Here is a 23,008-nt window from a genome sequence, read left to right on the forward strand (position 1 = left end):
TCTTTATTTGAAAGGGAAAGGAATATGTAAGTATGGAGATTTTGCTAAAATAATGCATGGCACTAGTCAGACCACAACTGGAATACTGTGAATAGTTTGGACCCCTATTTGAAGAAAGATATGCTGGCATTGGAGGCAGTCCTGGAAGGTTCACGAGGTTGATACCAGATATGGGGGGGGGGGGGGGGGGTCTGTCTTGAGTTTTAGATTAGATTAGACTTACTGTGTGGAAACAGGCCCTTTGGGCCAACAAGTCCACGCCAACCCTCCAAAGAGCAACCCACCCAGACCCATTCCCTGACATTTACCCCTGCACCTAACACTACGGGCAATTTAGCATGGCCAATTCACCTAACCTGCACATTTTTGGACTGTGGGAGGAAACCGGAGCACCCGGAGGAAACCCACGCAGACACGGGGAGAATGTGCAAACTCCACACAGACAGTAGCCTGAGGCTGGAACTGAACCCAGGTCTCTGGTGCTGTGAGGCAGCAGTGCTAACCACTGTGCCATCATGCCGACCGCCTTGTGAGGAGAGGTTGAGTTGGGTCTGTACTCATTTCAAAAGGATAAGAGGCAATTTCAGTGATAGGGTACACGTGGAAAGGTTGTTTCGTCGCTTTGGGCGTGTTAAGGAACAGAAGGTATAATCTCAATAAGGGATTTAACATTTAAAACAGTGGCAAATTTCTTTTCTGAAAGGAGAGTGAATCTATGAATTTTTTTTTACTGCAGAGAGATATTGAAGCTGGGTCATTCTCAGCCTTGAATAGATTTAGATTTTTTTTAATCAGTAAGGAAATTTAGGATTATGTGGAAAGGAAGGAAAGTGCCGTTGTATTATTAGATCAACCATGAGCTCATTGAATGATGGAGGAGACTCAATAGACTGGTTGACCTATGTCTGCTCCTATGTTTGAAAGTCTTATGGTCTATGTTCAGCACCTTCACATAGCACCTTTTACGAACTTACTTCTTCCATCGCCATTAGGCACAATATCGCTGAATTCTTCAGTTCATTTATTGACCTTATTCCCTGTCTTAAATGGAAATATAGGAACTAATATCTGAGGTAGGCTACTTGACCCTTTGACCCTTCACATTGATCATGGCTGATTATCTGTCTCAATGCCATATTCCAGCTTTCTCTCCATACTCCATGATAACTCCCCTTTATCGATCTCTTTCTTTAATTATTTAATAACCTGGCCTCCACATTCCTCTGTGGTAGCAAATAAGACAGGTTGGCCACCTTCAATAAAAAAGTGTTTTGTCATCTAGGTCCTTAATGACCTGTATCCTGAAGCTGTGACCCCTGGTTGTAGACTCCCTGACCAAGGAAAACAACCTCCTCTGCTTCTAGTCTGTTAGATTTTTATCTCTTAAATTTGAGCCTCTTAGATTTTATACATTTCAGTTAGATCCCCTCTTATCCTTCTAGTGACCACAGGCCCTGTCAAATAAATCTCTCCTCATGTGACAGTCCTTCCAGCTCAGTTATCATTCTCATAAATGTTTTGCTTCATCTTTGGTAAGTATCTCCTCTCTTAGATGAGGTATTGTGCCAGAAGGCATGGGGTCAAGTCTCACCTGCTAAAGAGATGTCATAAAATATGTCTGAACAAGTTGATTGAAACTGTGTTCTCTCTTAGGGAGAGCAAAACTGCCCACAATACTTCAGGTGTGAATTCACCAAGGCACATTATAACTGCAATAAGATATTCTACTTCTGAATTCAATGCTTCTTGCAATGAAGGGTTTGCTGCAGTTGCTTTCACCAGGTGCACAAAGACTCACAGATCCCTTGGGCATCCACATTCCCTAAAAAGCCACGTTTTAAATAATACTCTGCTCTTCTGTCTTTTTCTGTGAAATATATGACTTCATAGTCATCCATATTGCACTGCATCTACCATGAGCTTATTGATGTTGTGTAACATCTTGCTTAAAAATGATTCTGTGAAGCAATAGACAGCCCATTATTTAATTACATTGCAACAATAATCAAAGCCTGGTTGGCACCCTCAAATCTGTGGACCTTTGCCACTGAGAATGATATAATACACTCCTCCGATTCACCTCCAGGTAATGTATCTTCTTCTTTAGAAGTATTTTTGACTCTACATAGTTGGGTTGAGTTCCTTTTTTCATTCATTCATGGGATGTGTGCATCACTGGCCAGGCCAGCATTTATTGCCCATCCCTAATTGCGTTAACTGCGTTGCTATGGGTCTGGAGTCACATGTAGGCCACACCAGACAAGGATAGCAGTTTCCTTCCGTAAAGGATATTAGTGAACCAGATAGGTTTTTCCTGACAGCTAACAATGGATTCATGGTTATCATTAGACTCTTAATTCCAGATATTTATTGAATTGAAATTCCACCATCTGTCATGCAGGATTCGAACCCGGCTCCCCAGAACATTAGGAGAAAGTGAGGACTGCAGATGCTGGAGATCAGAGCTTAAAAATGTGTTGCTGGAAAAGCGCAGCAGGTCAGGCAGCATCAAAGGAACAGGAGAATCGACGTTTCGGGCATAAGCCCTTCCTGAAGAAGTCCCCAGAACATTACCTTGGTCTCTGGATTATCAGTCCAGCAAAAATACTACTAGGCCATTGCCTTCCCCTACCGAACAGTAGTTTGAGAGTAACTACATGACAATTGTAGTGATTCACAAATGCATGATGAACCTTGAGCCTGACTAAAAGATGGTGTCTTGCATTTATATTATTTTTTTCATGACTACCAGATATCTTAAAGTGTTCTACTACCACCACACTGTGACTGAAGAGTAGTCACTGTAAAAATGTAGAAAACATGGGCAAACACTTTGATCCAGTAAGTTTTTACAAATAGTCACAGAGATGTACAGCACGGAAACAGACCCTTCAATCCAACTCATCCATGCCAACCAAATCTAGTCCCATTTGCCAGTACTTGGCCCATATCCCTCTAAACCCTCCCTATTTGTATACCCATTCAGATGCCTTTTAAATATTGCAATTGTACCAGCCTCCTCCACTTCCTCTGGCAGCTCATTCCATACACGTGCCACCCTCCACATGAAAAAGTTACTCCCTACGTCCCTTTTATATTTTCGCCCTCTCACCCTAAACCTATGCCCTGTAGTTCTGGACTCCCCCACTCTAAAGGAAAAAACCTTGTCTATTCATCCTATCCATGCCTCTCATGATTATATAAACCTCTATAAGGTCACCCCTCAGCCTCCAATGCACCAGTGAAAACAGCCCCAACCTATTCAGCCTCTCCCTGTTGCTCAAACCTTCCAACCCTGGCAACATCCTTGTAAATCATTTCTGAACCCTGTCTATAGGAGGGAGACCAGAATTGCACACACTATTTCAAAAGTGACCGAACCAATGTCCTGTAGAGCCGCAACATGACCTCCTTACCCCTGTACCCCTACTCTGACCAAGAAAGGATATCATACCAATTGCCTTCTTCACTATCCTATCTACCTGTGACTCCACTTTCAAGGAAATATGAACCTGCAAAGTATTTTTGTTCAGTAAAACTTCCCAGGACCTTGCCATTACAGTATGGTGATAACCGGATAATTTTGCTTTTGTGATATTAGTTGGAGGACGAAAGTTGATCAGGGCACCATGGATAGCTCTGCTTTTCTTGAATACTATTGGATTTTTAACATCTAATTGTGAGCGGTGACAGTGCTTCAGTTTAACAACCTGTACTTCTGAGGACTGCATTGGAACATTGGCTTTGTTTTTTGGGCTCAGGTCTGGAAGGAGACTTGACTGTCAACTTTGTGATTCCAAGAGGAAATGCCACCAACTAAGCTGTTGATAAAACAAGTGAATGATTTTGCTATTAACAGCATTGCGTTGATCTGAATGATCTGTGAATTTTATTTGATGTTGCTTGAAGGCATTGGGGATGGGCAATATGTGCTGGTATTCCCGCAATACCCATATTTAGTGAATGAATAACGAAGCAAAATAATTTAAATTTGTTCATAGATTGTGAGCATTGCTGCCTAGGCCTGCAATTATGTCCACCTTGATTGCTCAGAGTCAACTGCATTGCTGTGGATCTGATGTGTTGGCCAAACCACGTAAGAATAGCACATTTCCTTCCCTTTAAAGGTCATATTTCAAAAGCTGGGTTTGACATATTAGGTTCCAACTTTAGGATTTTTTTGTTTGTTTACATAATGCAGGATTTGCTGACTATGTCAGCAGCTCAGAGGCTCCACAGATGTACTTATTCCAGAATGAGAAGCCGTTCCACACACTGATCTCAGAAGTCCATGTAAAAACTGGAAACATTAGAGAGAATGTAGGTCAGTGTTGCCCATCCTTCATAACCCTTGAAGTTAGTGATGAGCAACCATCTTGAATTAATATAATCTTGAGGGTAGCTTGTTAGCTGTCAGCAAGATCTGGGATGCTGAACTAGAAAGCTTGAAAGGACCATGATATCAATATCCAAGGGCCTATTATTGATCAGATATGTACTGGACGAGACATAGTATTTCTATGTCTACAAGAGCAGATCAGAATCTAGTATTTTCCCCTATGACTCCCTGTCACGAAGTTAGTTGTAAAAATGGTAAAATTGTAAAATGGGGGAAAGCATTGTAACGTCCCTTTTAAAAGAGAAAGTGCTTTTTGGTGCTTAGAGATTTTTACAGAAAAAGGTGGCTGTGGTTATGACTAAGCTACTGCAAATGCTCAAAATTGAAAGAAGTGTATTAAAAGACTTCAGTGAGCAGGCTCAAGCAAAATCTTTACTCAGACAACAGTTTAAAATCAGCCAATTAATTTAAAGAGACTAAGGACTAATATAATTTAAAACTGGCTTTCTGGTGTCAAAACAATCAAATTATAAGAGCTTAATATGTAATCACGGGTATAAAAGATGTCAACATTTGAAAATTAAGGGAGAGAGCTAACTGCCTATCTAACATGAAAAGCTCCAAGAAGGCACCATCTACTTAAAAGGTACCAAGGCTAAAAATATCTGCAGTGTAAAGTTAAGAAAACAGTCCAGGAGAACAGCAGATTGAGGGAAAAGAGGAAGGAAGCCTGAAGGAAGAAGAGAAGACCGTCTGTAGGGACTCTAAGAGATTGCTGTGGTTATGTTCGCTGAGCTGGAAGTTTTTGTTGCAAACGTTTCATCCCCTGTCTAGGTGACATTCTCAGTGCTTGGGGGCCTCTTGTGAAGCGCTTCTGTGGTGTTTCCTCCGGCATTTATAGTGGCCTGTCCCTGCCGCTTCCGGTTGTCAGTTTCAGCTGTCCGCTGCAGTGGCCGGTATATTGGGTCCAGGTCTATGTGTTTGTTGATGGAGTTTGTGGATGAGTGCCATGCTTCTAGGAATTCCCTGGCTGTTCTTTGTTTCCCTTGCCCTATAATGGTAGTGTTGTCCCAGTCAAATTCATGTTGCTTGTCGTCTGCGTATGTGGCTACTAGGGATAGCTGGTCGTATCGTTTCGTGGCTAGTTGATGTTCATGGATGCGGATTGTTAGCTGTCTTCCTGTTTGTCCTGTATAGTGTTTTGTGCAGTCCTTGCATGGGATTTTGTACACTACATTAGTTTTGCTCATGCTGGGGGTATCGGGTCCTTCGTTTTGGTGAGTTGTTGTCTGAGAGTGTTGTTTAAGAGATTAAGTGCTAATTTACTGTTATTAATTGTGTTATTGGGACAGCATATTAAAAAAAAATTGTGATCAGCTGAGGGATAATGGTTATGTAGGGAAAGAGTGTTTAGTTTGTTATGTTTTGTTAGTGTTCACTGTTAGGGTTAAATAAATTTGTTATTTTTTATTTGTATAGTGGAAATCTGGGGTCTTCTTTCATTCGCACATTTTTTTAACAGATTATGAGGCGAGGCGATCTTCTCTGGGTGTTTTACTTTAATTAGCAGAGGAGTTTGACCTCTGCTTCATAAGGCTTCCCAAAGCCAGTTCACTATCTACTTGGCCCAAGTCAGGAGTGTGATGGAATACTCCACATATGCCTGGATGTGTGCAGTCCAACAACACTCTCTAGAAGCTTGACACCATTCAAGAATGTTGTCTCTCTTGGAGATTTTAATTACCTGCTGTATATCATGTGAAAGAAATGTTATTTGCCACTTATCAGGCCAAATTTGTATGTTGTTCAGGTCTTGCTGCATTTCAGTATCTGAGGATTCTCGCACAGTGGTAAACATTGTGCATTCACTCGCAAACATTGTCACTTCTGACCTTCTGATGGAACCAAGGTCATTGACGACACCGCTGAAGATGGTTGGGGCCAAGGCACTGCCCTGGACAATTACTGCAGTAATGTCCGGGCAGTAAGACAATTCATCTCCAACAAGCATAACCATTTTCCTTTTTGCTAATTATGACTATGATCAGTGGAGAGTTTTCCCCCCAGTTTCCATTTATTGTAGTTTGCCTGGGTCCCTGATGTCGCATTGAGACAGATGCTCCCTTAATGTCAAGGGCAGTCAGTGTTACCTCTGGAATTCAGCTGTTTTGTCCATGTCTGGATTAAGTGAGGTCAGGAGCTGGGTGATCCTTACCAGAGCCCAAACTTAACATCAGTGAACAGGTTTTTAACTGAGCAAGTTGAAAGCACTTTTGACAACCGTTCTATCGCTTTGCTGATTCTTATACTGTTGAATAAAATAATTGCAGCATGAATTGGCTGGTTGAGTGGTAGTGGTAGGAAAATATTCTGCCTGGAAGTTAGTGATGAGTGGTGTTCCACAGGGCTCTGTTCTTGGGCCTCTACTCTTTGTAATTTTTATTAATGACTTGGATGAGGAGATTGAAGGATGGGTTAGCAAGTTTGCAGACGACACAAAGGTTGGAGGTGTCATTGACAGTATAGAGGACTGTTATAGGCTGAAGCGTGACATTGACAGGATGCAGAGATGGGCTGAGACGTGGCAAATGGAGTTCAACCTGGATAAATGCAAGGTGATGCATTTTGGAAGGTCAAACTTGAAAGTTGAGTACTGGATTAAAGACAGGATTCTTGGCAGTGTGGAGGAACAGCGGGATCTTGGTGTGCAGGTACATAGATTCCTTAAAATTGCCACCCAGGTGGGCAGGGTTGTTAAGAAAGCATATGGTGTTTTGGCTTTCATTAACAGGGGGATTGAGTTTAAGAACCGTGAGATCTTGTTGCAGCTCTATAAAACTGCACTTGGAATACTGTGTCCAGTTCTGGTCGCCCTATTATAGGAAAGATGTGGATGCTTTGGAGAGAGTTCAGAGGAGGTTTACAAGGATGCTGCCTGGAATGGAGGGCTTATCTTACGAAGAGAGGTTGACTGAGCTCGGACTTTTTTCATTGGAAAAAAGAAGGAAGAGAGGGGACCTAATTGAGGTGCACAAGATAATGAGAGGCATAGATAGAGTTGATAGCCAGAAACTTTTTCCCAGGGCAGAAATTGTTAACATGAGGGGTCATAGTTTTACGCTGTTTGGCAGAAAGTATAGAGGGGATGTCAGAGGCGGGTTCTTTACGCAGAGAGTTTTGAGAGCATGGAGTGCGTTGCCAGTAGCAGTTGTGGAAGCGAGGTCATTGGGGATATTTAAGAGACTGCTGGGCATGCATATGGTCACAGAAATTTGAGAGTTCGTACATTAGGTTTATCTTACATGAGGATCAATGGTCGGCACAACATAGTGGGCTGAAGGGCCTGTTCTGTGCTGTACTGTTCTATGTTCTGTGTTCATGTTTTCCATAGAGGTTATATAGTTAAATATTGTGCTTGGTTAAGAATGTGACATAAAAGTGGTATGTGCCACATATTAATTTTGATTCTTAGAATGTTTAGGTTTTATATTCACCACTTAAGTCAGAAGTATGCTGCAGACTACAGATGTGTCTGGAATCAAATGTGCCTCAAACCACTGTATTCTAGCATGTAAGATTACTCCTACCCCCTAAAAATGTTCACACTCCTGAAAGATGAAGACCAGTGCATTTTTCAAAATAAAATGGACATTTACGAAACTTTGTTTTCTTCATGCCAGCATTAGTCCATAACTGAATGCTGTTTCACAACCATAATATTTCTGCATGCGAAGTGTCAGTTGTTCTGCTCTACGACTTTCTATTTTTGTGATATTTAAACTGTACCCCCGATTCCTGATTGATGTTTGGACTCCTGTTTTTAAGATCTCTACACCATTTTACATGTCTTGATTGGTGAATCAGATTTTTAAATCTAGGGAAACACCCAAGGCCTGTGTTGATGTAGAAGCAATTCTCTTTAATGCACGATTTCAGTCCAACATCCTGTTGCTGATTTTGAAGTCCAGGAATCGAGGAATATGGATATAATAGCTGAGTAATTATAGCACTGGGGTAGGAAGCTGCTGGTTGTGAGCTCCAGTGTTACAGTGCCAAATTGTGAAATTGCATTCAATAAATTTGATAATGTATAAATTAGGCTCATAAAATGACCATACAGTCTTCGTGATTATTCTTTAAAAAAACTGGGTTTACAAATGTCTTTCAGTACCTTAGTTCAGAATAGGTTCCAACTACTGTCTTGCTCGTATCCTAAGAAAAATAAATCATTTCATTGGTTGCCTAATCCTGACAAATTTCTTGTATGCGTACTGATCTTTCACTCTTCCACCAATTTTAGTAGTTCACAGAAGCCCTGGCACAATATGCAGTATTGTGTAATTTACCCTTTGACATAGTCATTGTTTCTTACTATGTTGAGAGCCTGTCTCAAACTGTACTTTCAAATGAATTTTTGTGTGAGAGAGAGTGTATAACTGTCCAATTGAGATTATATTTGGGTGGAGTTCAGCCTTCATTTCCTTACTTCCATAAACAAATCCTTTGATTACTTCAGGAATGTTTAGATAAATTATGCATTAAAGTTGCTTTTTTTTCCCTCCGTGCTTTTATGTTGTAACTTAATGACAGTTGTTTCCTTGATTAAATGAACAAGTAAAATGCTGAGAAATTGGTTTGCTGATGTGCATGGCTGCTTGCTATTATTCTGATGCATACTTGATGTCCTGAGAAATTATTGTAATACCGATATATGAAGGATAAGAGTGCAAATATTGATTTTGTTTCAAACTTTGTTATATTTGAGATTGCATTTTAAGCATGGTATGATGCCAAGTCTTTTACTACACCTGGTGTGGTTGGTGGGTTGGTTCAATTTGTAGTTGAGAATGCTATATAACATTCAATGTATAGGTGCAATGTCATGGGCTTGAGTGCAGGTTTCCCATATTGTATTGATCGTTAAATATGAAGAAGAATAATACTATCTGCAAAATAGCTCGCTCTTGTCACTACTGAAATAGATGTCAATCAATTAAAATAATAATCTATCTTAAAAACTACAGCTTCAGTGAAACAAGTGAACTTTTGATGACCGTTTGTTTTATTCTATTTAGGAGGTCAACATTTGTGAAGAGAAGCACACAATATTTCAGTTGTATTTCTTATTCACTCATGGGACATGTCGCTGGCCAGACCAGCATTTATGTCCATCTGTGATAGTGAACTGCCTCCTTGAATCGCTGAAGTAGATAGACCCACAATACTGTTAGGGAGGGAATTTCGGGGTTTTGACCCGTGAAAGGAATATATTTCTGAGTCAGGATGGTGAGTGTCTTGGAGGGGAACTTGCAGTTTGTGATGTTCCCATGTATCTGCTGCCCTTGTCCTTGATGGAAGTAGCTGTGGGTTTGGAAAGTGCTGTCTCGGGATCTTTGTTGAATTTCTGCAGTGCATCTTGTAGATAATACATACTGCTACTCGAGGATGTGTTTATAGTCAAGCAGGCTGTTTTCTCTGGTGTCCAACTATCTGAGAGTTGAGAGCTGCACACATCCAAGCAGGTCGAGCTACTAGAGCAAGTGATAGAGATGAGCACAACTACAGTATTTAAAAGATATTTGGACAGGTACATGGATAGGAAGTGTTTAGAGGAATATGGGCCAAATGCGGGCAAATGGGACTAGTTCAATTTAGGAAAACTAGTTGGCATGGACGAGTTGGACCGAAGGGTCTGTTTCCATTCTGTATAACCCAATGTGACCTAATCAGGTGGGGAGAATTTTATCACACTCCTGAATTATGACTTGTGGATAGGCTTTGGGGAGTCAGGAGATGAGTTAATTCTGGCCTCTGGCCTGCTTTTGTACCTACGGTATTTATATGGCCTATCCAGTTGAGATTCTGTTAAATGGTAACCCCCAAGATGTTGTTAATCAGGAATTCAGTGATGGCAATGCATTCCATGTCAAGAGGTGGATTGTCCTTTTATTATAAATGGCTGTTACCAGGTATTTATGTGGCAAGAACGTTACTTGCCTAAGCCTGGGTATTGCTCAGGTCTTGTTACATTTGGACGTGGACTGCTTCAGAATCTGGTGAGTCACAAATAGTGCTGATCCAGTCTTGTAAAAGATCATCATAACTCAGTTTCAGATGCTGCCTGACTTGCTGAGAATTTCCTGCATTTTCTGTGGATCCCTTTGGATTTCCGATATCAAGCGTCTTCATGTCCCTCATGCAGACATTCTCATGGGGACGTCCAGCGGGTCTCTTCTCAGATGCAGGCTCTTCATAGGGGATATCCTAAGCAGCATGTACATACTGGGAAGGCCAGCGTGAGATAGGACAGCTATGTTGGACACTCAGGCTTGCCAGGATATGCGCATGATACTGCGGATACTCCTCAAATGGAAGCTGTTCAGTCTTCTCTCCTGTCTGGCATATGTAGTCCACGTTTCATTGCCGTACATCAGTGTGCTAATGATGCTGGTGTTGTGGACTGACATTTTTTGATTTTACTGTCAGCTTGGGATTTGTCCATACTCGAGTTGTGAGGCAAGCAAGACTTGAGGCGCCTTTCCCGATCACCTTGTCATCTGAGTCCAAGGAGGGGTTGTCAATTATGGTAGAGCCAAGGTACGTAAACTGATGGATGAAGTTGAGTTCGTAGTCCTTGATGGTGACGACCAGCCGTGCCTCTGTGTCCTGTCCCAGGACGCTCGTCGTCTTCAAACTGACAGTCAGCCTGAAATCCTTGCAAGCGTGAGAGAGGCGGTCTATCAGTAACTGAAGTTCCTGATGGGTGTGTGTTGCAACTGCGGCATTATTGGGAACAGCATGTCCCTGAGAAGTGCCGCATGTACTTTTGTCTGGGCTTTGAGGGGGCCAGGTTGAAGAGCCTGCTGTCTGATCTTGTGCGTAGGTAAATCCTCTCCCTTGCAGTGCCAAAGGCATGTTTCAGGAGCACAGCTAAAAAAAATCCCAAAGAGCATGGGAGTGAAGACACAGCCTTGTTTTGATGCCACTGCGGATGTTGACGGACTCAGAAAGGCTGCTGATGAACTGCACTGTCCCCTTCATGTTACTGTGAAAGAATTCTATCATGCTCAGCAGTTTTAGTGGGCAGCTGATCTTCAGGAAAACCTTGAAAAGGCTGTTTCTGCTGACCAGGTTGAACGCCCTGGTGCGGTCGATGAAGATGACATACAAGGGGCATTTCTGTTCTCTGCACTTTTGCAGTTTGCAAAGGGAGGAAATCTGACCTTTCTGCTCAGAAACTGAGCTGTGACTCTGGGTACACATGTTCTGCCAGTTTCTGCAGGCGAGTCAAAATGACTCGAGCAAAGGCTTTGCCAATAGTGTTGAGGAGAGAGATGCCTCTGTAGTTGTTGCAGTCGCTATCCTTGAAAATAATGTTATCAATATGCTAAAAAGCCTGCCATCACTTTATCATGGTTTACAACTTGGGTGAATTCAATGCATCCTTCCCACAAAATTATATCTAATTGGACACCCGATGGAAGAAGAAAGTGAGGACTACAGATGCTGGAAATCACAGTCGAAAAGTGTGGCGCTGGAAAAGCACAGTAGATCAGGCAGCATCAGAGGAGCAGGACAATTGATGTTTCGGGCATAAGCCTTCATCAGGAATGGCGGGGGTGTTGGTGGGGGGGGAAAGAGGGCTGAGAGATAAATAGGCTGGGAAGGCGATAAGTCTTCAGGATGTGGCAGAAGAGCTTCAGGGCAGAGGAGATGACTTGGGGGGTGCATTGAGAGAGAGAGAGAGACTCACTGATCCTTGTGCAAGGAAAATAACTTTTTCAAGGTGGAAATCCTTGGAAGAGGCTTCACAGTAAGGTTACAGCAACTAGGAGGAAAAGTGAGGTCTGAAGATCAAAGTCAAAAAGTGTGGTGCTGGAAAAGCACAGCATAACAGGCAGCATCAGAGGAGCAGGAGAATTAACATTTCTGGCATAAGCCCTTCATCAGGAATGTTGGGGGGGTGGGGAACGGAGCTGAGAGATAAATGTGGAGGTGGTTGGGGGGAAGGTAGCTGGGAAGGTGATAGGTTGATGTAGATGGAGGAAGTGATAGTGATAGGTCAGAGGGGAGAGTGGAGCCGATAGGTGGGAAGGAAGATGGAGAAGTAGGACAGTTCTAGAGGGCGGTGCTAAGTTGGAGGGTTGGATCTAGGATGAGGTGAGGGGAGGTAAGGAAACTGGATACACCTATGCCCTCCATGCTCCCCGCATAATTTGGGTCACCACCCACGCCCTCCATTTCCTCCATGACTTTTGTTTCCCTGGTCCCCAATGACTCCTCTTCACCATGGACATCTAGTCCCTATACATGTCTGTCTGTCATGGCGAAGGCCTCCAAACCCTCTGTTTCTTCCTCTCCCACTGATCCAAACAGTACCCCTCTAACGGCGCGCACACGTTCAATTGGCGGAACTGGTCCTCACCCTCAACAGCTTCTCCTTCAAATCCTCCCACTTCCTTCAGACCAAAGGGCTAGCCATGGGCCCCAGCTATGTCTGGCTCTTCGTCGGATATGTGGAACAGTCCACCTTCCACAGTTATACTGGAACCATTCCCCACCTTTTCCTCTGCTACATTGATGAGTGTATTGGCACCCCCCCCCCCCCCCCCCCCGCCTTGCTCCCATGAGGAGGTTGAACAGTTTATCAACTTCACGAACACCTTCCACCCTGATCTTAAGTTCACTTGGACATCTCCCTCCCCTTTCCTGGACCCCTCTCCATCTTCATCTCTAGCAACCAACTCAACACTGACATCTACTTCAAACCCACCGACTCCCACAGTTACACGATCCTCCCAGCCCTCCTCCTGTAAAAATGCTATCTCTTTCTCCCACTTCCTTTACCTCCACCGTATCTGCGACCAGGAGGAGCAATTCCACTCTAGGCCATCCCAGATGATCTTCTATTTCAAGGACCGGACATGATCAACAATGCCCTCCAGTGCATCTCCTCTGTTTCCCGCACATCTACCCTTGAACCCCACCCCTCCTATCGCAACAAAGATACAACCTCCCAGTTTTCACCTTCCACCCCACTAATCTCCGTATACAGTACATTATCCTCCGCTATTTCCACCACGTACAATCAGACCCCACTGCCACGGATATATTTCCATCTCTACCTCTATCTGCATTCTGGAGAGACCATTCCCTCCGCAGCTTCCTTGTCAAGTCCACACACTTCACCAACCCATCCTCCACTCCCAACTACTTCCCTTGCCACTGTAAGATGTGTAAAACCTGCACCTACACCTCGCCGCCCCCCCCCCCCCCCAAACAGGATCCTTTCACATCTGGCAGAGAATTTCCTGCACGTCGAAACACCTCATCAACTGTGTCCATTGCTCTCGATGCAGTCTCCTGTACATTTGGGAGACAGGATGACAACTTGTGAAACATTTTCCGGGAACATCTCTGGGACACATGCACCAAACAGCTCCACTGCCCTGTGGCCAACCACTTTAACTCCCCTCACACTCCGCCAAGGATATGCTCACCCTGTTCCCCCTCCACTGCCGAATACACCCAAAGACTGGAGGAAGAACGCCACATCTTCCACCTTGGGACCCTTTAACCACACAACCTAACCAGTTTCCTTAACTCCCCTCCCCATCTCATCCAAGATCCAACCCTCCAACTCTGCACCGCCCTCTTGAACTGTCCATTTTCCTTCCCACCTATCCAGTCCACTCTCCCCTCTGAACTATCACTATCACTCCCATCTGCATCTACCTATTGCTTTCCCAGCTACCTTCCCACTCCTCCACCGTTCCCTTTATCTCTCAGCTCCCCCACCCCACATTCCGGATGAAGCGGTCTCCTGCTTCTCTGCTGCATGACCAGCTGTGCTTTTCCAGCACCTCAACTTTCTTCTCCGATTTCTCCAGCATCTACAATCCTCACTTTTTTTTCTCAATTATTTTACTCTAATGTAAATAAGATATTATGAAAACACCACCAAAGGCTTGGTCATAGTGGAAGGTTTTGAGGAATGATTTAAAGGAGGAAAGAGATAGAGGTGTTCATGGAGAGAACTATGGAGCTTAGAGCCTGAATAGCTGATGTCACAGTCATCTAAGGATTGAGCAACTAAAATTTGGGATGCTGAGCAGACCAGAATAAGAAAAGTGCAGATAAATTGGAGGCTTGTAAGGCTGATGGAGATGACACAGAAGATCAAGGGCAAGGCTATGGCGTGATGAGCATTTTAACTTTGAGGCTATGCTCTACTCGGACCCAGTGTGGGTCAGAAGCACCACTATTAAGTTCTTTAAATTTTTTTCATGTGATTAGATGCTGATTATGATCTTAATTGGTTATTATGCAAGATTGTTGGGAAGATTTTTACCAGGAAATATTTGAGAAAATGGCTGCTAATCTGATGTGCAATCAGTTTTCTGGTACATCTGAATGTTCAAAACAATAGTTTTTGCTACATGTATGATCTGCCACAGTGAATTTCACAGTATGGGAGTTGTCTGTGTGCTCTGTTTCAAACAGATTCCATGTTAAATCCATTCTGTTTTATGAAACAAAACCCTCCTGGATGCCATACCTCTGAATATTACAATGTCAAAGCTTTGAATGGGTGCTGGCAATTATTCGGCCTGTTTTCTTTTCACCCCATCCTATCTCAAGACAGTGATGGTGAATGAGACATCCTGCAATCCTTGTGTCATCCACAATACTGTTAATTTATGAATGCCCTTTTACTCATGTGGGATAGAGAGTCATAGAGATGTACAGCACAGAAACAGACACTTCAGTCTAACTTGTCCATGCCCACTAGATATCCCAACCTAGTCTCGTCCCACCTGCCAGCACTTGGCCCATAGCCCTCTCTACCCTTCCTATTCACACATCCATCCAGATGCCTTTTAAATGTTGCAATTGTACTAGCCTCCACCACTTCCTCTGGCACCTCATTCCATACATGCACCACCTTCTGTGTGAAGAAGTTGTCACTTTTATATCTTCCCCCCTCACCCTAAACATATGCCGTCTAGTTCTGGACTCACCTACCCCAGGGAAAAGACTTTGTCTATTTATCCTATCCATGCCCCTCATGATTTTATAAACCTCTGAGGTCACCCCTCAGCTTTCAATGCTCAAAGGAAAACAGCTCCAGCATATTCAGTCTCTCTCGATAGCTTAAATCTTCCAGTCCTGGCAACATCCTTGTAAATCTTTTCTGAACCCTTTCAAGTTTCACAACATCCTTCCGATAGGAAGGAGACCAGAATTGCATGCAATATTTCAAAAGTGGTCTAACCAATGTCCTGTACAGCCACAACATGACCTCTCAACTCCTATACTCAGTGCTCTGACCGATAAAGGAAAGTGTACCAAATGCCGCCTTCACTATCCTAACTACCTGCGACTCTACTTTCAAGGAGCTATGTACTCCAAGGTCCCGAGAACCTTACCATTAAGTGTCTTAAGCCCTGCTAAGATTTGCTTTCCCGAAATGCAGCACCTCATGTTCATCTAAATTAAACTGCATCTGTCACTCCTCAACCCATTGGTCCATCTGATCAAGATCCCATTGTAATCTGATGTAACCTCCTTGACTGCCCACTACACCTCCACTTTTGGTGTCACCTGCAAACTTACTAACTATACCTCTTATGTTCATATCCAAATCATTTATACAAGTGAAGAAAGATAACGGACTCAGCACTGACCCTTGTGGCACTCCACTGGTCACAAGCCTCCAGTCTGAAAAACAACCCTCCACCACTACCCTCTGTTTTCTACCTTTGAGCCAGTTCTGTATCCAAATGGCTAGTTCTTCCTGTATTCCATGAGATCTAACCTTGCGCATCAGTCTCCCATGGGGAATCTTGTTGAACGCCTTACTGAAGTCCATACAGATCACGTCCACTGCTCTGCCCTCATCAATCCTTTTTGTTACTTTCTCAAAAAACTCAATCAAGTTCATGATTTCTCACGCACAAAGCCATGTTGACTATCCCTAATCAGTTCTTGCATTTCCAAATACGTGTAAATCCTGACCCTCACGATTCCCTCCAACAACCTGCCCACCACCGATGTCAGGCTCACCGGTCTGTAGTTCCCTGGTTTGTCCTTCCCACCTTTCTTAAATAATGATACCATGTTAGCCAATCTCCAGTCTTCAGACGCCTCACCTGTGACTATCGATGATACAAATATCTCAGCAAGAGGCCCAGCAATTGCTTCCCACAGCGTTCTCGGGTACGTTCTGATCGGGTCCTGGGGATTTATCTGGGGTGTGTTTCAAAACATCCAGCACTTCCTCCTCTGTAATATGGACATTTTTCAAGATGTCACCATCTATTTCCCAACATATAAATGAGGTTTAGATAGATCGTTGTGTTTTTGACTTACTACTGGGGTGAGCAGATTAAAGTTTTGGAGCCAGTGACCCTTCTTCAGAATAGCCCTGAACCTGACTTGAATGTTAGCTGTTTTTTCTCTACAGACGCTGCTAGATGCGCTGAGTTTCTGCAGTGCTTTGTGTTTTGTTTCAGATTTACAGCATCCACAGTTCTTTGGGTTTTTTCATCAATCACTGACTATCCTGCAATGTGGATTTTGAGATTAATGAATAATGAACATAATGTGATTCAGTTGTATGAAAATAAGAATGATGTTTAACCAGTAATTTTGTTTTTGTGGATTAGTTGGTACTTACCAGTAAAATTAATTTGGAAAATGCAATTTGAGTAACTGATGACCACTTAGGTACAATCTGATTAAAATGCTGTAGTGGACATAAAGCACATACAGTTACCATATGGAAAATAAGGATGTGTGCAGTGACTAGCTAATACCAGTCTCTGAATTGGATGTAATTTACATGTCCCACTGTATGTTAAACTTGTATTTTCAATGTTCTATTGGTCCCTTCCCAGTGCTAGCGATTGTGTGTAGCTGGCTGGAAACTAAAAATTTATTTGCCATTGAGTTATTGTACACTATCCAAAGTTGTTTATTTGCTAGGAACTGCAGTACAGTTGTTGGGATTTCCTGGTATGATCAACTAATTATAACTTAATCAGGATCAAGTAACTATCCAGATGCAAGACTTAATCACTCTTGCAGATTACTCACGCCAAAGGCATCGATTGTACTTTGAAAAATGTTTCTGCAGTACTGGGACATGTTTTGATCTGTCTCACAGTCACTATGTTCCTGAAACATGGTGGAATGTTAATCAAGAGAGGATTTGTATTTGATAACACAACAGGCTCCGATTCCCTGTACAGAAGAGTTAAATTCAAGCCTGAAAAATGCAATTTTGGGAATTTTTGAACTGTGCAGGTGGAGGTAAGCTTCATAAAAAACAGTTTAAACTATAAACTTGTTTTTTTTTTCATTTTTAAGTTTCAGGTGCTTTCAGTATACCTTGTCCACTATGATTTTATATATGTTGAATTGTTAAACTTAACTTTACATGGGTTTAAAAGAAAGTCTGCTTGGCTTTTCTTTTTCCCCTTTTATGTGTGGGTGGAATTGTTATGTAAATAACAGCCACCACTAAAGTAATGAAGCTCAAGGGAAAATACTGCAGTTTCTGGAAATCAGAAAAGCAGGAAATGCTGGAAGCACTCAAAAGGACCAATAGTATCTATAGTGAGAGAAAGATGGAGTTAACATTTCATATTGATGGTCTTTCAGAACATGGAGATTTAATAAATGTGCAGAATCACCTCCGTGATTAAATGAAGAAGATCATTAAATGCCAGAAGTGATAATCCCATGAGAAGACAATAATAAGAAAAATCAGAAAAATATTCAATCCATCCCAAATTCAGAAAATTTGTCAATGGTTTTAGCAGATTAACAGTGATGAAGGAACTGGTGGAAAATCAACTAAGTAAAAACAATGACTCCAGATGCTGGAAACCAGATTTTGGATTAGTGGTGCTGGAAGAGCACAGCAGTTCAGGCAGCATCGGAGGAGCAGCAAAATCGACGTTTCGGGCAAAAGCCCTTCATCAGGTGGGAAATCAAGTCCGGCAGAGAGGGATTCAATGGCCTGGGTATTTGGAGAAGACAACAAGGATTAAGACAGTCCCACTGGCTGTGTACAGATGAGGAATACCCATCCCATGCACATGCTGTTGACAAAATCTCCCATAATCAGTAAATTCCATGGTCAGGGAGAATACATTACACCTGGAAACTGAATCAACTATAAGGCAGAGTTTCGAAGTAAGGGATCTTCCATTTAAGAGGAAAGCATATTTTCTTGAAGTAGTAAATCTTTGGAATTCTTTACCCCACATAGTAGTGGACACTGAGTCATTGAATGTATTCAAGGTGAAATTAGATTTTCGATCATCTTGGGAGTCCAAAGTTATGAGGAGCAGATCAGCCATAATTTTACCTAATAGCAGACCAGGCACAAGGAGACTATATGGCCCTCACCTACTATCTTACGAATTTATGAATTTCAAAGGTCACTCAAGGAATCTCACCTTTTGATGCTTTGCAGACTTAGAGGTTTAATATCAATTTCAGACTTTGGAAGTCCCACTTCTGTGTTTTTTTTTAAGATAGTAACTGCTGAAGATTATTTTGTTACTTTATTTATATTTCCACTTTACCCATCTTTTGTTCTTTCCATGTCCCATTACCACCACCTGTTTCTTCTATACGGCTCCATCACTCAGGCTACATATAGATGCCACGTCAAGACTCTTGAGAAGTATCATCAACATTGTTAGAGATGGATTCTCCACATTAGTAGGCAAGACAGGTGTACTATAGAACAGCAAACAGCACAAGGGTCAATGCCAGATCATCCTAACCAAGTTTTTTGGGCTGGCCATATGCATAGGGTGCTTGAGTTGTGACTGCTAAAGCAAATCATTTTCACCCAGCTCAGAAAGGCACTCGAACAAGAGGAGGACAAAGGAATCATTTTGAAGACTCTCTGAAGGGGCTGCCCTTAACAAATACAACAGAGATCTCAGGATATGAGAGACTCTCGTTTAAAACAAGCTGACTTGAAGGAGCTCCATTATGAAGGGACACAATTATTTCAGAACACCTATTGGCAAGAGGAAGCACAGAAAAGGAACTGGAGAAAGGAATGCCAAGGGCCAATTATTACATGTGGGGAAACACCTACCAAATGTGTGGTCAGAGATGCAACTCTTCAGCGACATAAGGACCCCATAGCCTGTGACCAGTGCCATGGAATTTTCTCGTGAACAATCATTAATGGATAATTGTCAGCTGATAATGACCAGGGCTGAATACAGTACTCTGGCTATGACCTAACTAAAGTTTTGCACAGCTCCAACATAACCTTCCTGCTCTTACTAGACATTTTGGATGCTCTCTCATTAGGAGAGACAATTGGTAGTGGTTTAACCGGAGGGTCATCATGCTTAGGTAAGAGGAAGGATTGCAAAGGAGTGTCCTTCTTGGTAACCTCACTCTCTATGGGAATTAAAAAGCCACAATTGTCATTGCTCTGCATTGCAAACCAGCTGAACACCGAACTGAGCTAGTATATTCTCTGACATGGCTGTCAAAGTCAAGTTTCCTGTATGTCTTAACCACCCTGTTATCCTAATCTGTCACCCCAGGTATCTGTGGGAAATCACTCCAAGATTCCTCTGTTCCTCTGAGCTTCCTAGTGTCTTGCTATTGGAGTACTCCCTTGTTACTTCCAAAAGTGCATCAACTCCCACTTATCAGGGTTAAAATCCATCAGTCTCTGATCTGCCCATCTGATCAATGCAAGACCTTCTTCCTAACCAGCTTTCATGTCATCTACAAACTTGTCAACCACCCATGTTTTGTTCTATATTTTTTCTACATATCACAAACAGTAAGGAACTCAGTGCTGATCCCTGTGGTACAGCACTGGACACTGGTCTGCAGTCACATGAACCTGGATTCCAGATGTTTTTATTTTCTTTATCAATCTACCATGTGACCTTGTCAAAATCTTTGCTGAAATCCATATAAGCTACATAACTGCACTACCCTCATTTGCACACTTGCCCACCCACTCTCAAAATTCACCCAAATTTGTTCGGTATGACTACTTTCTGACAAAGCCATGCTGACAATCCCGATCAAACTTTGCCTCTCTAAATAGGGGCGGGCACACTATCCTGGAGTCATGTCTGTGGCTACAGAAACACCTGTTTGTTCTTCGAACTAATGAATCCACTATCCGTATCACTCTAGCTTTTTTTGTTTCTCTGCTTCTGTACAGTCAGGCCACTTGAGGTGCAAGAAGCTTGGCTTTGTTTGCACTCACTTGAGGATCCTCTCAGGGCTACTTGTTGCTTTCTCTACCATCAGCTTCCAAAATGGAAAATTGATTTGTGAGTGGGCCTCTGGGGGATTCCTGCAATACCTCTTGATTCTCAAACTACCTGGTGTTCATCCATTCCCCTCCTTACATCAGTCCCTTGAGCTGGTGGTGTGATGACCTCTATGTACGTGCTATACAAATAATCCTCATCCTTGAGGATGTGCCACAGTGTTGCTCAATCTCTGAAATATGAGCTCAGTGGAAGCACTTCCTGCAAACATCAATTAGGCCACTAGTAGGGTCTGCGATTTTCTCACATAATATAAGTCACACATTCCACTTCATCTTAAAGATACTCACTTTACCTTAATCAATTCTGCTTTTTATCCTCCATACTACTTCCTGGTGTTTCTCAGTTAATCCCTTCATCTCCCAGTCCTTGGGCCTTGGTCTGCTTCTGCCTACACTGACCTGTAAAAGAGTTAGGAAAACAAAGCAAGAGGAAAAAAAAATTCTACTCCCACACTTGGCAAACTGCCAGACACCACTATCTGCAGATTGTGCTCTGTGGGTGATTGCTTAGAAGCCATTTTCTTTTTGTTACTCCACCAGGAGAACACCACCTGTGTCACCGATTGAATATTTGCTAGCAAACCCTGTTCAGGGCAGTGCTAACATCACAGAATGATTTGGACTTGGGTAGACAGAGTTAAAAATCTCTCACCATGTTATAGACCAAAAGGTTTATTTGGAAGCACTAACTTTCGAGGTGCTGCCTCTTCATCAAGTGCAGCTTCCAAATAAACCTGTTGGACTATAACCTTTTTTTTTTTAATTTTTATCATACAATGTGGGGGATTGAGGTAGGGGGAGAGAGGGAGGGGACTTTTCAAAATGGAATTGGAGGAGGAAATGAAGTATTGTACACAGGCCATTTTTTTGGCCACTCTTGCTTCAACTGTTTCAGCTGTCTTAAATAACATTAACTGTTGTTAATCCTAGTTATCCAATATACAATAGCCGTACCCACTAGAAGAGATTACTTTACACTCTTCAGCCTTTGGAGAACAGACTGTCTACTTTTTAGAATTAGAATTATAAATGAACTAGCAGCAATTAGTACTAGATTTTATGCCAAGAGATTAACTCTTAAATGCACACACTAAACACTGCAATCTCTTACTCTCCTTGCCCTTTGCTCCACCACCGAGGATACTGGATTCCCCCAAAGTACTTGAACAAGTTTGCTTAATTTTTCCTAGCTCATTTTTCTTTAGCCTTTAATTGTATTGTCTCCAGATTATTGTTGTTCTTTAGATACATGTTTCTTAAACCTTAATTTTTAACCAAACTGATCCTGATCCTGAGAGTTCTTATTTAAAATACTTTGCTCTAGTCTCTTTCTTTTAAAAGTATGTTGACTACTCTCCTGTTCTATCGTGTCTTTTATCCTTCCTGGCATCTCCCACTTTATAACTTTGACAGATTTTCCAATAAGTATAATTTTTTAGGTTAAATGTGTATCACAATAAAATTATTTATTTATTTTACTACTGAGAGAGTACCTGTACTCTAAATCTATGGCAAGTTTTTAATAAAATTGTAACTATACTTTTTAATCCTATGAGAATGTTGGGGTCGGTATAATTGTATTTCTTCTCAGAATTAGTTCAGATAATTATAATTGTGAATCCGTGGATGCTGGTTTAATTCAGAGCCTGCATTTTTTTTGTTAAAATTGGCAGCTGAAGGACATCTATTTTGGAAGCTTTAAAAGTTGTTCAAGATTCTTGCAGTGCTGTGGTAGTGCCTCACCTCCAAACCAGGAGATCTGGTTTTGAGTCCCACCTGCTCTGGATGCATGTAATAAAGCGTCTGTCTGAATAGATTGATTAGAACATATCTTAAAAGCTGTTCAGAAAAAAATCTACTTGCAAGATGGTTAAAACCTTGGTGACAGTTTGTAAAGCTTACAGACTGGAGAATTGGCAATCTGACTGACAGGATGAGTAAATCATTTCCTGCTCTTTATGCAGGGGCCTTTTTTTTCATTGATTTTATATGACCTATTCTTGCTGTCTATTGTTCTACATACAGTTGAATTGTATTCATAAATTTATTGATATACAGTATGCATACTAACATTACCCAGAAATATCAACTCAAAATTAATGGAAGGCATTATTCGTATAGCTTTTATAACTGAATTTTCCTGAAGGAAATCTTTTAACATTTGATCCCAAAATTGTCAAGAGACACTGTTGAAACTCATTTATTATATCAACTCAATTGGTAAACCTGCTATTAAAACCAGGAAATGCTGTAAATACTCAGCAGATAAAGCAACATCTGTAGATAGAGAAACAATTAATGTATCAGGGTGATGATCTTACTTTAGAATT

At 42.0% G+C, this 23,008-nt stretch overlaps 1 protein-coding gene across 2 annotated transcripts in view; it reads left to right on the top strand.

Annotated features, from left to right (window-relative positions):
• LOC122548888 (focal adhesion kinase 1) overlaps positions 1–23,008 on the top strand; it is a 511,554-nt gene that overhangs the window by 30,887 nt on the left and 457,659 nt on the right. The window contains exon 1 of one of the 2 annotated variants that reach the window (XM_087986658.1): positions 17,636–17,653. The exons of the other annotated variant lie outside the window; for it this stretch is intronic. The gene's annotated coding sequence lies outside the window, so the exon portion shown is untranslated. Of the gene's footprint in view, positions 1–17,635; positions 17,654–23,008 lie in introns of those variants that run through there. 2 annotated transcript variants of the gene reach the window in all.

Source organism: Chiloscyllium plagiosum, unplaced genomic scaffold (genome assembly GCF_037043375.1).
Source record: "Chiloscyllium plagiosum isolate Xiang-an unplaced genomic scaffold, Cpla_swu_hap1 HiC_scaffold_4, whole genome shotgun sequence".
NCBI lineage: Eukaryota > Metazoa > Chordata > Chondrichthyes > Orectolobiformes > Hemiscylliidae > Chiloscyllium > Chiloscyllium plagiosum.